The sequence below is a fragment of the Tachypleus tridentatus genome, chromosome 12 (assembly GCF_004210375.1).
Source record: "Tachypleus tridentatus isolate NWPU-2018 chromosome 12, ASM421037v1, whole genome shotgun sequence".
Lineage (NCBI taxonomy): Eukaryota > Metazoa > Arthropoda > Merostomata > Xiphosura > Limulidae > Tachypleus > Tachypleus tridentatus.
Window position 1 is genome coordinate 48,879,040 of NC_134836.1, and position 16,820 is coordinate 48,895,859.

Consider the following 16,820-nt stretch of genomic DNA (forward strand, 5'->3'; position numbering starts at 1 on the left):
TAACATGACAGATCTCTTAGATTTATCCAAACTATTCAATTTCAGTTAATAAAATAAATATTTCAATCATATACCAATGTTTTCCTAAATGTTAGGAAAAAACAATATACCAAAACATTGGTATATGATTGAAATATTTATTTTATTAACTGAAATTGAATAGTTTGGATAAATCTAAGAGATCTGTCATGTTAATATAAAGATAATTTGAAAGGTATAAGTTTCATTATCAGGTGTGGCAAACTGGAATGGTGAGACCCACCAGCCGAACGTTCTCGGGTTATAAGGATTTGTTTTCAATTACAAAAAACATTTAATTTTTATTTTCACGTTTTTTTGCATCATAAAAAAATACAAGTCCATTGAAACATTAGTGCTGACATTCCTAAGTAATATTTTAATTCTTTAAAAGGTAAACTAAGAGCTGTATGTATTCCACCTTACTGAATCACCTTACGTACGAACTGAAAACACGGGTGAAGCGCACGTCATACAGTCAGTTGCCGGAAGAAGTGATAGCCCTAAAACCAGTTCGCACACCCATCTCGTTGTTGCTAGGTGAGATTGCAGTCTTGGTATTTCCTGACGGCCAATCACAGAAAAGGAACGACTGTAATTTAACCAATCACGTGCACGAAGATATGCTATATTTTACCTATGTTAAAACCTTTGTGGGTTCGGCCTTGATGGATCAAGTACCTTTAACTACGACCATAACAAGAATTAAAACATGTTGCGAAAGGATAAGAAAATTAAACAACTTAAATGCATGAATAAACATAAGTTATTTAAGTAAGGTTGAGAAGGGTAATTCCTTTTTATTATTTACATAAACGTCCATAAAGAAAGTGTTAAATGGTACGTCATAACATTAATAAAAAGACTTTAAAATAATCTATTAAAAACGCGATTTTCAACGAAATAACAAAACATTACACGTAGAACTGGTCTTATCACAGTCAACTATTTTCAGTTCAGAAATTCAGATATTTAAGAGAATTTTTACTTGCTAAAAATATCTCTTGCAGTTTAAGAAAGTAGCTCTAGTATCAATACTTGCCAGAATGATACTACTAATTTCTTCTCTCTCCTATTTAGGACGTTGTTTCCAAATATAAATAAATAACTTGTGTACAAGTATTTCTGAAAGGGTGTAATTGTACTTTGGTGCCTTTTATTTTGCTTTTCTATAAGACTAAACGCACATGGTAGGGCACGAAAAACGTGGATTCCAAACTTCAGTAGGTACGGAACATCTTTATGTTTTCCTTTTATTACAATAAAATTTAACAATGACTACTGTTTGTATATTTTATTCAAATTAATACACAATTAAGTGTAAGTTGTTAAACTGAGTTATGGTAAGCTCTGGATTGAAATTCAAAAAGATAAAGTTTATGATACTCATATATTCAAAGTCATTAATGACATAAGAGGTGATACGTTGATGATGTACCCTCTACAACAGCCTATATAGTGTAATAATCGTCTGGAAATTTGTTTTGTATCATATAAGGCGAATTGCATGTGTAGTGATAGTCAACGATAGTATGTGGTCCGCTTGGACCTAAGATAAATATTACATTATAGCTGCTTGTTTCGAAACAATAGTGTCCTATTGATCCAGGGTATCTGGTTGACAATTACATGAACTGACATAAACTTGTAATGATTGTGTAAAGAGATATACAACCGAGAAGTCGTTGGGGTCTTTGAGGACCCCGAGTGTGCTGATGAGAAATAATCAACAGTCCATTTACCACAACTTAAAACTCTTCTGAACATAGCACTGCTAACCTCACCAAGTTTCCAGTGTAATATTACACAAAATAGAATATATACTGAAAACTATAAGAGATGAAACAAAGAACGAAAATGGCTCTATGTCGAATACGTGAGCGTTACCACGGTAACTCAAAACGCTGTAGCGAATAGTTCATTCTTATAACTCAAACGTTTTTCAAGTTTATTAAAAATCAATTAAAGACATACAAAAAAATTTTTTTTTTTGAAATAGGTTACAAGGAACAAGAAATTCTCAACTGTCTGCTGCGCAAGTGACCCGATCAACTAGTCACTTAATTCAGCAAATCAAACTTTTGAAACTCACAAGCTGGTTGGTTCATCTGATAAAAAGAGTGTGATCCTGTCTTTGCTGCACACTTAAGTCAAATTTCTGGTTTGCAGAGATTTCTCTACTCTGTAAATAGCTACGTAAAACTTCGTGTATGTGTGCTCGAATCTGCAGTTCTACTTTCTTAAAGCGCCACTTCAGGACAAATACAACAAAACCTACATGCATTTGTTAAATTGACAATATTCTTTCAGAGCTTGTGAACCACAAAACAAATATCTATTATAGGAACAACATTTGGTGTTATAAGATCGTTTATTTCTCGTATTAAAACCTCTTTGATCAGCAGAGACTAAATTAAGAAATCAACAAATATTTTTCCAGTTGTGTTTGTCTATACATTTCATTTTATACTTTCAGTATATAAACTAACAACAATATTACGTTATACTCGCAGCCAACTGTTAGGTTATTCTTTACCAACAATAGTGGGATCGACCGTCCCATTGTAACGTCTCCATGGCCGAAAGAGCGAGCAAGTCTGCCAACAAGTTTCGAACAACAGAAATGCAAAGTGATATGAATGCAAGGATCGAAGTCTAAACTACTTTACACAAGTTTGGGTTTGAGATTATATTGCATATAACTATAAGAACATGACGCGCTTTAAACGTTTACTGCTCAAGATTACACTTCACTAACAAATCCATTACTACCGTTGTAAGATGATTACAATACAATAACCTGTTTTAGTATTAGAAAACTGATTAAAAAACAGTAGCGTGTTAAAAATGTAGGGGAGTTTTGTTTGCAATATTACAGCTACTTTCATAAGGTTTTGTGTTAAACATTAGAAAGACCACGTTCTTTCGTCTTTAGCTGTATAAACGGAGCCATTACAAAAGCTAATATAATAAGGATAGTTTATTTTTTGGAGAGGTACCTAAGATGAATAAATGTAAAGAAATCAATCTAATCTTCCTCCTCCCATAATATGGAAGATCAAAACGAAAAATAAATGTTACAACTAAGTTAACTTTAGGGATTATTTAATAAAAAAAAAAAACTTACTGATTTCTTTTTCTTTAACAGCATCAACGGTTACGGTTCATATTAAAACGATTTAGAAACTGTAAACCAGCAATTTACGCGAAAACCACACCCGACATAAAGTTGCGGTAGAACAGTATATATCAAAAATATATTTTACTATTTTGACGTTTGTGTGGTGCTAGAATTGATCTCTTTTAGGAGAGGCGTGTAACAGCCCTTTACGATGCAAAATATTAACACACATTAATGAAAAACACGTGTGTTTAAATCGGGGACTTGGAATTTCAACAACTGGGATGCTTCTTGTACTTAATGGCACTTAAAAAACAAATAAAAAGAGATGTGAATGAAACTGGAACCCAATGACCATCCGAAAACCTGAAACAAGTTGTATTTCAGTCGTCGTAACAGGAAGATAGAAGAATATGAAAGTCATCATGAATACCCTGCCTAAACAATCTATCAAAGAATGAAAGTCATTGTCCAAAGCTGTGCACGTGTCCCAGAGGTATACTTCAAGCACCTGAAGAATATAACGGCCATTCATATTAACCGTAAAGGTTGTTCACGCAACGGATAAAATAAATAACATCTATTTCACTACTATGCCTGTCGTATCCCAGCCAACCCGATAAGCCCTGGTTCTGGGTGAAGCCTCAACATAGCAGATTTACATGTAGTTGAGATATTGTTTCTCCTCGTTTTCGCTCATGATAACTTAGTCGAATGACAAAACAAAACCAGACAGGAGACATGGGCTGTAACGATATTATCTGAACACAACTGTTTTCTTCTGTGTAAATGAAAACAGGTTAAATAAAAGCTCTATTTAAAAAAAAAAAAAAAAGTAATTTCGTAGTCGTTCATTTTTAACGGTGGTTAACATTCACTCAGCTCCTCAAACATCAACAGATTTTAAACACTTTTGTCAAAACACCATGCCAATCATCTTTTCAAGTTGTGTTTGCGAGAACAATGACGGTTATTTAACAATCAAGGCTGTTAATATTAATAAAGACAGCGAGATAAAGAACCATCGGTATTTAGCAGTGAGTCTAAATGCCAGTTAATAACGTATTCGACCGCGTTCTATTCATGAGCATAATGAAAGGTATCATGTCTTAACCCTGGCCAATTTCCCATTGCCATTCACAACGAAGATTCGGTTAGCTACTTCGCTGACCATTGAACTCGTGAAGATTGTCGAACAGTTAAGTTTTTGTTATCAAGTGTACAATAAAGGGCAGGCTTCGTTGATGATTGTTACCGATACAGGAAGTTAATGGAATTCACAAAGTCTACATGTTCTTTTATCAAACCAATAATGAACTCGAAATTCTTACGAATTAGTTCTGAAAACGTTCTTATAGTAAAATAATAATATACGCGCAGTAACTTGGCGTAATCTAACTGTTCTTTACTAATTTAACAATTCACGCTTAATGATAAATATAACCAGTCTCTATACAGTGATAGTGTATAAAACAATCACCATTCAAAGTTTGGGATATACGAAATTCGACCCGAGAATTACAGATAGTCACTCCTTTAAAGAAACTTATCTAACGAACAATCCTCATAATCCATACGTGTAGAATCTGAAGTTAGTTCTTCTAAAACAATTCAACACAATGTGCAAAAAATGTATAGTGGTGACATGTTTTAAATACAAGAACTGCGTATAACAACTTAGCGATTTAAGATATCTACAAGATAAAGTAAAACACTATTTTCAGCAACAACAACAATAAAAATGGTACAAGTAAAAAGGAGATGTAGGGATGGCAATGCTAAACAACAACAACACAAAGGTGAATACACAAAACAATACAAAAAATACTACATAAGAAACCAAATATTTCCAAGAAAACCTCCTTTCTACAACAAAATGTTGAATTCCTGTTAATAAATTATTTTAGACGTGATGCATGTAGGCTTAGCAAGTCGTTCCTGTAAATGAGTTATTATTATTTTGTACCCCTATCTGTGAGACTAGTAACTTGGTTTTCAATCTACCAAAACGTCCAGTATACAACTTCCTTGGGTTTTAATTTCGATAATATCCGTGCCTCAGTATTTTATTAATCCAATATATGGTTCTAAAGTTACAGATACATGTAAAAGTATTACATTATTACGTGAAAAAAAAAACTTCAGCAAAATTAACGCAATTAAAATTATTTTGAGATTTAAAATAACTAATAATCCGAGGAAATGTTGGAAATAATAATATTTAGAGAAACGGCCTAACAGTTTAAGTACAAAATATAAGAAGAAAACATATATAAAAAATGTAAACAGAAAAAACAAATTATCGACAAATGAAATTTCTGAATTTCTAAAATTAAATTAATTAGCATCAAAGTAAAATTGCCTTTGTTGGATTTCGAGCAACTCCAAACGAGGTTTACACGAACTAACTGTCTGTCTGTTGAAGTGACAACTAAGTGTCTACACCAGCCGCTGTCATCTGTTGAGTTACTTCTATCAAACCAGATAGGAGAATTTTAGCATCATTCTTGTAACGGGACACGAACCACGTAACCTCAGTTTTGCAGTCCTACACACTAACTATCGGGCTACTCTCAGTTTATAGGTTAAGTAAATAGAACGATAATAGTTTTTTGTTTTGTTTTTTAAATATATGTCTGGTACGGAATCTGTTGTATATAAATAAAATCAACACATTAAGTATACAAATGAATTAAAAAGACATTAGTCATTTATCTAAGCAGGAATTCTCTGGCCAAGTTTCCACCGACACCTAAAATAAAGAAAGCATGAAGTGTGGAAGCACCTGTAATAACAAAAGAGCAACTAAAGAAAACTGTTGAATTTCAGTGTGAAATGGAGTTTTACTGTGAACAAGCTATTCCCCAAAAGAAAAGTCACCGCTCTCAGTGTAAAATAAGTTTTAAAGTCAAATACAACCATAAACGTCAGCTAAAGAAATAACTTGTTTGTTTTTTCACCTTTCACAAAGTATTTTTATTGATTTAGGTCTTGCAGTTTCCATTAACATCCTCCCTGCCACGTGCATTGTAGAAATGAAAAATATAAAAAGCATTTAGTGTGTGCACGTAAATCAACATAAAACTATTTGATTATTTCTTTATAGAATTTCTTAAAATACAAAAACAAACAAACAAATACAATTAGGCTAAAAAAATTATATCTATATGCTTAATACATGCATGACAGACCTCGACTTAAATAGTTAAATCTGAATCTATAATGGTTGTAACTGTTTATTTAGTAAAATTATAACTACCTACTGTCATGGTTATGCACTGTTTCTAAGCCTAAGGCCCGGTTCTCGGCTCGTAATCCGAGAGGCGCGGGTTCGAATCCCCGTCACACCAAACATGCTCACCATTTCAACCGTGGAGACGTTATAAAGTGGCAGTCAATCCCATTATTCGTTGGTAAAAGAGTAGCTCAAGAGTTGGCGATGAATGGTGATGATTAGCTGCTTTCCGTATAGTCATACACTGCTAAAGTAGGGACGGCTAGCGCAGATAGCCCTCGTGGAGCTTTGCGCGAAATTCAAAACAAATCAATCTAAGCCTAAAACAGTAGAGACCAAGCTCGTATTAAAACGTTATTTTGAAGTTTTTTGAAAATATGATAAGCATGTAGTACACAGTATATAACGTCCGTTCTATCTTCTTATATTAACATGGATTTTGTTTTTGTTTAATTTGACTCTATGCAGCTTTTCCAGAAGCATGTGGTCCAGAAAAACGTTAAGTTGGTTTCGTACTTTGCTGTTCTCTTGTAGATAATATTTGATCCACCAGAAGAAACGTTGCTGCGACTTCGCAAATATTGAGCAAGCAGGTCAAAGACAGGAATGTGGTCGAGTTGTTGGTACCAAGATCTTACGGAGTTTCAAGTTTTATGAGAACAATCAACCACGCAAGAAGCGCTGGTCGTTACGGATAAATTCAACGTTTCTCATTGAACAAGGTATACTGGATTGATATAATTCTACTTTGGTTATCTATGTGAATAGGTTAATGAAGAGTCTGAAACTGCAGAATAATTCACTGACCCACAAGAAAACAACGGTATCATGCCCGATGTTAGTATGTACAACCTATTTTGTGCCTACTGATAGCTATTGTTCCTTTGCTCAACACATCGTATCCAGTCTAATTACTTATTCTAACTTCGGACAACTTCATGATTTGGCCTGTTTAATTCTCGCATTATAAAGAACGTGCACCGAACACTCTTTGAGAAAATAATTTAATCTGTGAATACCGCATATTATACATGGAGAAATTTTGATGCGAGGACCATAAGATTTTGTGGAGTTATATTTCTTAAACAAATGTGTATCACCCTTTTCTCAGGACTCTTGGCTTTGAATAATTACTTTTAGTTAAGAATATTCCCCCCTAAAAGCAGAAGCACTCACAACGATAAGAAATGATCTTGTTGCAAGGGAAGGAACGACAAGGGCTAAAAGAGGAATGTCAGTTTGTTACATTGAGCCCACGTGGGGAGGTTTCTACATGATTCTCGGTAACAACTAGTCAGAGTAACACACACACAGCTCCTGTCAAGTTCACCTGTGACCAGGGAGTGCTGCTGGCAGATGACTTCTACCACTGAGACCAGTTTTTCTTGTAAGGATAAAAATAACGAGCCTTAGGGTAATAGCGAGTCCTAAAATACCCTACCAGAGCTACAATAGCTCCTGATAAAGCCTGGAGTTCTGCTGAGTTGTAAGATGAACTTTCAAAACAATTTAATGCTCTGTCGCCCCGAATCAACTATTTGTCCAACTGTTGGGTTCTAGAATACATGTACCAATACTATTTAGCATTTGCCAAAAACCTGCCAAAGAGGCTGGTGCGCATGACAAATGTTAGTATCATTTCTTCGCAAGAAAATTAATCATGTATAAAGTTCTTTCACTAAACACTGATGGCAATACACTTATTAAAATGGAAACTACAACAGCACCTAATAAAATTCACACATATAGAAACTGCGTCAACAGAAATGGATTAAACAACGATATACAAGGTGTCAACTGTCAAGTTTATTATTTTGTTTAACAAACTATATTCCAAAAAGTATTTAAAAGTATAGCCATGTTTAAATTTGTCATATAATTGTTGTTATTGTTTGAAACTAAGCACAAAGCTACTCAATGGGTTATCTGTGCTCCGCTTACGACGGGTATCAAAACCTGGTTTATACGCGTTGCAAGTCCGCAGACATGCCGCTGTGTCACTTGGGTACAGTGATACAATAAACCTCTTAAGGGTGAGTGAAAATATTGCGCTTCTTGACAGCAGAACCATTCTAACGGTCAGCTGAAGATCAGATAAACTATCGTAAATAAAACCCAAAATACTTGCATATATTAGGAAAAGGATAACTTCACAACTAATAGCTTTTAGGTTAACGTAAAAATAGTAAGAGAAAATCAGTTATGTTTACAGTCACCCTAGTGACAGAAAATACCAAACAAGTACTAGTATTTAAATAACCAACAAATGGAATAGTACTTATGACCCTTGACATTTCTAACCAATAGCTTTAGCGTCTGTTGTTGCCATAGTAAGGCCTCTGTTTACAGGTGAAACTGAATATGGTTGTTGCTTGGCAACCAGTATTTAAAATCGGTTATTCTGAAAAGAAAACTTGTGCATTTTGACAATTAATAAACACTTCAAGTTACTTCACGTTTTATTGTTAAATGAAACATCATATTAAGTGCATAATATGAAAATTATATTCTTTTCTTTTTTTTACTTTCGTGTAAATGGATGGCCTACGATGTTGCGCATAAATACACATTTAACGAAGTTGATAAAAAATATGTTCCCTATCGGTCATTTACTTAAACTCTAACCGAACACAACATTTACAAGATTTGTTATTGCTTATTTACGTACTCTTAATTTTAATTACTCGTTTGATTGAGAAAAATTAGTTTTTTTATGGTTATAGATAGAGATATAGGATACACTAATACAGCTACCGTTTTTGACTTTAAAAGTGTAATATAAAGCAAATGCAAGTTTAGACGTTTGTACCACTACGAAAAAAGGGCACTCCCCCTTCAAATTTTGCCAGTTTAATACAGGTAAGGAAATATTAAAACTTTGTTTTCTACTGTGTATCTAAAAAAACAGCTAGCGCTATCAATGTTATTTATATGTAAATGTGGAAATCATTACATATCACAGTTCTTGAACTGCTGTTTATCTTTGAACGCGGAAATCCTTACATACCACAATTCTTGAATTGCTGTTTATCTTTGAACGTTAAAATCTTTGCATATTACAGTTCTTGAACTGTTGCTTATCTGTAAACGTGGAAATTCTCACTTGGAGCTTGTACAACCTGGTCTGCCGAAGAATACATCAGGAGTAGAACACAGAGTAGGAACAAAGCTACAGTCACTTCTGTAACTTTAACTGTCACTTGGACACAATGTTTGAAATAATTATACTATTTAGGGCATTTATTAGAAATGTATCTCACAACGGCTGGTATGGGTATTAACACTAAGTTCTCTCCTTATCAGTAAGTGTTAATACCCATACCGGCCGTTCTGAGGTACATTTTTATTTCAAGTGGGTTTCTCGTCATCAATAATTTGTTACAAATATTTCCCTAACTTTTGTCATCCACGCCCCCTTCAATAAATCCGGTTTATTGAGCAACTCCTCTTTTTTATAAATAAGTGGAAGAGTGAGTTAAGTAAGGAAATTTGATATACATTAAAATACTATATGCTCTATTAATTAATTATTTTCATTAACGAAAAATATATTAAAATACTTCATTTTGCATTACTGTTCTACGTACTCTAGTCTAATCACCCGCCTCTCACGCTTTGGGAAAGACTAGATTACGCTATATTCTGTACGAGTTTTCTTCAAATGCATCCTCTTAATTCACGGTCACGTGGTCCTAATATGAGTCTTCTACCTTTAAACGTTTACACTTCACGTCACACCACGCATCTGTATTTCTTGGAGACATGAGTGAATGACGTATTGCCATCAGATTCATCATTTCAATGAGTCGTATAAACCATCACCTAATAAAATAAAATAAAATCACCTAATAATAAACCTAATAAAACATCACCGGTTTCATGACCACAAAAGTGTTTCAATCCTATTGGATAACGTAAAGTGTAATGTGAAATTATACGACTGTTTCCAAAGTGAGCAAGTTGTGATTTAATTAACTTACAAGTGTAGACTTATTTGTGTTCATCGTCTACATGCAATACATTACCATAACAAAATAAACGAATAGTTTGATTTAATATTTATGCTGTTGAGCGCAGAGCCAAGGATATCAAAACGTGATTTTTAGCGTTACAGGTTCTTAGGTTTATCACTGATCTATATGAGGGGAGATAAAATCATGACACCTTAGGATAAACAACAGCGTTTACGACATTTTAAACAAATGCAATAGGGAAAGTATAACCTTAATCAGTAAGACTACGCAAGTGGCTCTACAGAGATAGAAATACAATATGAACGTAGCAATATCGAATTTCATTATACATCCAGATTCTATGGCAGTTCCATTACATTTGAAACAACTTCTAATGTATATATTTTGTAGACACAATTCTAGTGTTATGTATTGTCGAAAGGATAGTACTTTCAACATACAGCTATTTCAAATATAAAGGTTTTTCTTCGTAACACCACACAAATGCATTTTCCGAAAATCTTTGACCTCAGCTTTATCATCACAATTTTTATACCGACAATTTTTGAGGAAATTAAGTGAGGTTTTGTCAAGCAAGTCTAGGATGTTAATTTTTTTTTTAAATCTTAGAAGCCATTTTAAAATTGTTCTAACGAGTGCTCTGAGATAACCAATATAACTAACAATTTTTTTTCATTTTTTCATATGCTACAAAAAGCTGAGTGCGGCATAACTAACATCATGAACATGTAATAAACAACTTTACAGAGTTTATCACCGGTTAAGCATTTATATTATAGAAAATACTAAACCTTAAGATAAAGTGATCTACTACAAAACGTTTACGAAATTAGTGCACTACCTTTTGTTGATATAATATAAACAATGTTTTAGTAGGGCGGATGAGGTCAAAGCATTTAAAATAAAAAAAAAACAACGTATTGATTAATCGTAACTAGCATGTAAGATAAGGAAGTTCGAGTTAAGGAAAAATCCAGACAACTGATAAAAGAGTAGGTGTCACGACATCAGCGAACGTACTAAAAAAAAGCAAACAAAAATAAAAGAAACAAAGTAATTTTGGTTAAATATGCTATTAACCAGAAAAGTTCTTATGAACCTCTTTTATCTTTGACCCCGCGTTTATGACGAGGGGTAAACTCAGGCATTGTTTTAAGTGTAAAAAGTTTCGTATTATACAGCGTTAAAATAAGGCTAATAGTATGTTGTTGTTAAACATTAACAGAATGTACAATGTGTGTACAGCAGCAACATCACCGTAAAACACATTCTTCATTATTGTACTTAAATAATTCTACAGGGTGTTCGGAAAGTCACTGTGCAGTTTTGTCTGTTAATAAATATGTAAGTGCACAGTGACTTTCCGAACACCCTATATATGTATTTCATTAGAATTTCCTATCATTCTGTAGCATGGGGCCGCCGTTACAACAGATATGTTCAAGTGATTGAACATGTCATCGGGTATTGTTAACAAGAGATCTCCGAGAATGATAAATAATTATTGATGAATTTATAACATATAACTAAATTATAAAACTTCCGGTACAGTTCAAACTGCCAGCAATAAATTCAGGAATCGTGTAATTGATAACCTAATAGATCCGGACACTACACAGCATGTGCGTGATATAAACACTTCTACTGTAAAGAACACGAGGGCTAAAATGATTTAAAATAACTTGAAGGCTTACTGTAAAGTTTTTATGCAGTTTAAATTAGGCAATCAATCGAAACTAAGTTTCATTTACACAAAGTAAGGCATAACCACTAGAATCAAAGATTAGTTTTCAAGATGAAAGCTACCATTCAATTGCAAACTCACAAACAAGAACGACTCGTATTCCAAAAGCCACTACATTGCAGAAAAGTGTTTTATTTCGATCAATCTACGATGTTAAGCACTCTAAGCATAAATTACGTTCATAGCGATTAATTACACGGAAATATTATGCAGGTACAACATAATGACATAATAAACATGTACATCTTGTATTACCACACTTGTTTCCAAATGTTGAAGACAAAATGCTTTCGAGTTTTCATTATCATAAACATTAAGACAAAATGAAATCGTTGCTTCGATCAACAGCTTATACACTGTCGTCACTCCCCCTGTAGCACGAATTAATAACTACCAGTATCAAAGACTATTTCTTTCTTAAAAGTTAACAACACAATATTCTAATTTCCTAATATTTTCTTATAAGAAAAAATGCGTATGCAAACATAAATATGGCTACTTTTAAGACCAGTCTACAAAATTTAAAGACATTTGAACGCATTCGCCAAAAGGTAACGAAAATATTAATAACAAAGAACCGTTCAAACACACTCTACAAGTTATTCATTAAACTTGTAATTCACTGAGAATTAATATTGATGTGTTTCTCATCTACGACTATGACAAGTTTTGTTACTCTTGTACAAGTCTACAATGAAAGCTTCGTTTTGACTTACCATTGATTCAGAAATAAATTTAAAGCATTAATCGCTTTTAAAGGTTCTGCAGGAACCCCAAAAAAGATAAACGCAAAAACCATAACCATATGCACCAACTAACGACAATCACAAAAAACCGGAAATAAAAAAAATGTAATGACTTAAATTCCAAGTTTCCACCGAGACCCTTTTACTGGAATGATACAAACATATCAGAAGTAATCAGTGATAGAACAGCTACTGCACACAAACAGTGACAAAACAGGTATTACAAACACCGATAAAACAGCTATTGCACACGCTAGATTGTGAGAAATGAATAAAAAATATTCAAACTTATACGATGCTCATTTGTACCCAGTATCCGGAAGAGCTTGAAAGTCAGTCCTAGCTCATGTGATCGATTTCAGGGAAACCTATCAATAAGAAACCATTGTTATTGTGGTAACCCTATATGCTTGTTGGACGGGTGACTTGACCCAACAGCTTCCACTGTCTCGTTTACACCAATCAACCAATGTTGTTTAACGTATACTTAATTGTGAATACGAGTAGATACATCACCGAAACTAGTCTCTCCGATGTTGTGTTTATAACCACAGTACATTTAGCATTGTATCGCCGGAAGCCTTTCAGTTATTTTCGGGAGGAAGGAGGGCGTTATGCACCTCAAGGGGGCACCCGGAAGTTCCGGGAGACTCGGGCGATTTGAGAGAAGGTAACTTGGTGAAAACCGAGAAATTTAGATTTGGCAATACTATATGCGGAACATATTTTATTAGTTAAACGTCGAATATTCAGAAAGCATCCCTGCCACAAATATTTTTTCTTCATTTGTGAAAAATGAAACCGTACTGTTTAAGAAACATATGAAAACTAAACCAAGTTGAAAAATATATGCGATGATGGTGAAAAATAATCTTAAATTACCTTAGCTTCCAAAATCAGACACTAAAACCAGATAAGATCAGAAATAAATTATGCCATTTCTTTTATTGTTTGTTTTTGTTTTTGAAATTCGCACAAAGCTACTCAGGGCTATTTGTGCTAGCCGTCCCTAATTTAGCAGTGTAAGACTAGAGGGAAGGCAGCTAGTCATCACCACCCACCGCCAACTCTTGGGCTACTCTTTTACCAACGAATAGCGGGATTAACCGTCACATTATAACGTCCCCACGGCTGAAAGGGCGAGCATGTTTGGTGCGATTACTAATAAAAACCTATGTATAACAATTTGATCTGGACTTAACTGGCATTGGGAAGTTGAAATTCAAGTCCTGCTTATTTACAGCTTTATTATAAGGCCATTTTATTCTACATTACCAAGAAAGATTTATATATCATCTAGCAATAATGCATTTTGATTCCTAAAATTCTCTACCTCAGTGCTGTACATTTAGGTAGAAAGGTAAACCTGCAAACAAAGAAGTTCTGTTACATATAACCCAAACTTGAACAATAGCTCTTATCAAATCCTTACAAGTAACGTGTTACTTTCTTTACAGTGAGCCCATGGACTGAAGAAGCAGAAAAATTTTCCATTTGAAGCAAGTATATGTGATAACACAGAATCTGCTGCAAGTGTTGACAACTGAGTCTACAATCATGAAATCTTTAGTGTGTGAGTGAGCTACCATTCTTATTGAAGAGAGGCTTCACTTCAGAGTAGTGCACATCTGGTTACATTTTTCTGTTCAGCTGAAACCAACTAGCTCCTTTAGTAGGATATAACATACCAGAAAATGATTTAACAGAAGTAGAAGATAAAAAAGCCTCAATATGCAATTCTTTATATTACTTCTTATCATTTACATCCAGATTAAGTTACATCAGTTTTAGATTTTATCTTTAATATATTAAGTTCTGGAATTTGAGATGTCTCATCAGCATTAGGTATAGCATATATGTAGCTAGAATGTTTATAAATTCTTAACTTACACTCAGAAGTTATTATAATTACTGACATAGTCTTCAAACACTGATGTCGTGATCACTCGGTCTAATCTACAGAAACAAAAATTCTAACTAAATGGTTCTACAATTCCTCTAAATGATGAGTTACTTTAATTCAAGTTAAATAAATAATATTAACAATGTGTTCCCGAACCACTTATCACATACAAATCATAATACTGTTTACACAGCTTAGTGGACAATAATCCACCCAAATTAATACTGCAACAGTCTTCTACACACTTCCTGCATGAAATTTGTTTCTCAGAGTATAAGAGTGACTTCCATCTACTATCTTGGCCAGCACCATTATAGAATCTCAATCTATTTGAGAATCTATGGAATGAACTTGAACGCAACATTAAGTATATTTTCTGTTGTTCTGCTGACAACTATGAGCCAATTATAAATGATACAGAAATACTCAGCTGCAGGTCTACAATCAAATGAGACAATTTCCAGTATATTTTGGAATCTATGTCATGCAAGCCAAAAATGTTACTATAGTAGCCAGTCACTATATATTCTTATATTAAGTAATACTTGAAATTTTACTTCTTTTGTTACTTCCCAGCTCAGATTTCAACCAAAGACCACTCACACATGTAACAAATGTTCTACTAACTAAACTAAATTTTCCTCCTTCACAAGCAAGGCTCATCCCTGTGTCTTATCTCAAGGTCATGGGATGATCACATGCTGAGCAGTAATTGTTTTCCTGGTGACTATGTTCTTATTATTATTTCCTGCTGGCTAGTAACATACTTTTTTTTGTAACAAATGAAACAACTACATACTCAAGTATTGTTAGGCAAAATGTGCAAAGAGTTTTTTTTTAAGGAGGAAAGGCACTGCTTCCAGAGCTCAGAAGAAATCTTGCATTAAAGTGCATAACAAGGTAGACTTAACAGCTATTACCGAAACATTAAGTGTAGTCACTTGGAATATCTTAACTACAAAGGAATATGTCATTCACCAACCTCACTATATTCTATTTGTTTTGGAATATTGTATATTATGCCACTGGTCCAATTTGACCTTGGTTTTATTTCCTCTGTGGCAACTTTATGATGTTTTTATTCCTCTTAAAATTAACTCAAGGTGTGGCCAAGTTTCTAATTGGACTGTACTGCTAGTTTTGTTAGGTTTCCTCAAACTTCAGTGTTTACAATTTTCTAAATAATCACAGAAAATAATAAGAGTGCTCTTAAGTTACATTAGACATCAAATTACAGAAGGTAAAGCTTGCTGAAGCGTGCTAGTCAAATGTTAAGCTTAGGATGTTGTACAAAGAGCAGTTAGCTTAGTGGCAAGAAATATGGAAGATTCTCTGAAAGATAGAGCTAATGGTGTTAACAATGGTAAACCCGAGAAGCTATTATAAGATATAGCAAGTTACTTCTAGCTTCTAATTCTTTCACTACCAAAGTTACATGTTTGTCCCTTCTCAAAGTTTGAAATTATTTGCTACCATAAAGAAATGGTGTTCATTTTCAAACTTCCAAATTTTACCAGTTTCAAGTTTCACATAAGTAATGAAATACTAAAATGTTTAGTTTTTTTTTGCTTTTGTCATACATCTAAGAATAAATGCACTGGAAGAGTTTGTTTATAAATGTGATAGTGAAAGAATTAGAGATAGAAACTGTCAAGTATAACCAGATCTTTAGATCAGCACTATCTGGGTACATCCATAAATTATAAGTAAAAATAATCCTCATTCTTGAATGGTACTGCTGATGTACTATAAGAAAAACATTGGTAATGATATTGCTCCATGTGTTGAAGGGATAACAGAACATTAAAATAGGCCTATATGATATGGATACATTATATAGTTAGGCCTATCTATATCAGACACACCAGTAAGCACAAAATGTGTCCCTTTACTCTCCCTTCAATATTAATTAAATTAGTTGCTTGATGCATGCTGATGTGATACAACTTAAAAGATAATGGCTGATAAATAACCAATCTATACTGTATACATATGGTAATCTGTAGCAAATAATCTGGCAATGTACCTTGTGGCCAAATAAAAGGTATGTAGTTAACAATATATTATGAAGTTTTTCTT

General features: G+C 33.6%; 1 pseudogene across 1 annotated transcript in view; it reads right to left on the reverse strand.

Annotated features, from left to right (window-relative positions):
* LOC143233234 (dual specificity tyrosine-phosphorylation-regulated kinase 1B-like) overlaps positions 1–16,820 on the reverse strand; it is a 101,117-nt pseudogene that overhangs the window by 67,638 nt on the left and 16,659 nt on the right. Inside the window, exon 2 of the transcript XR_013018045.1 lies at positions 9,962–10,196. The product of XR_013018045.1 is annotated as a dual specificity tyrosine-phosphorylation-regulated kinase 1B-like (transcript). The remainder of the gene's footprint in view (positions 1–9,961; positions 10,197–16,820) is intronic.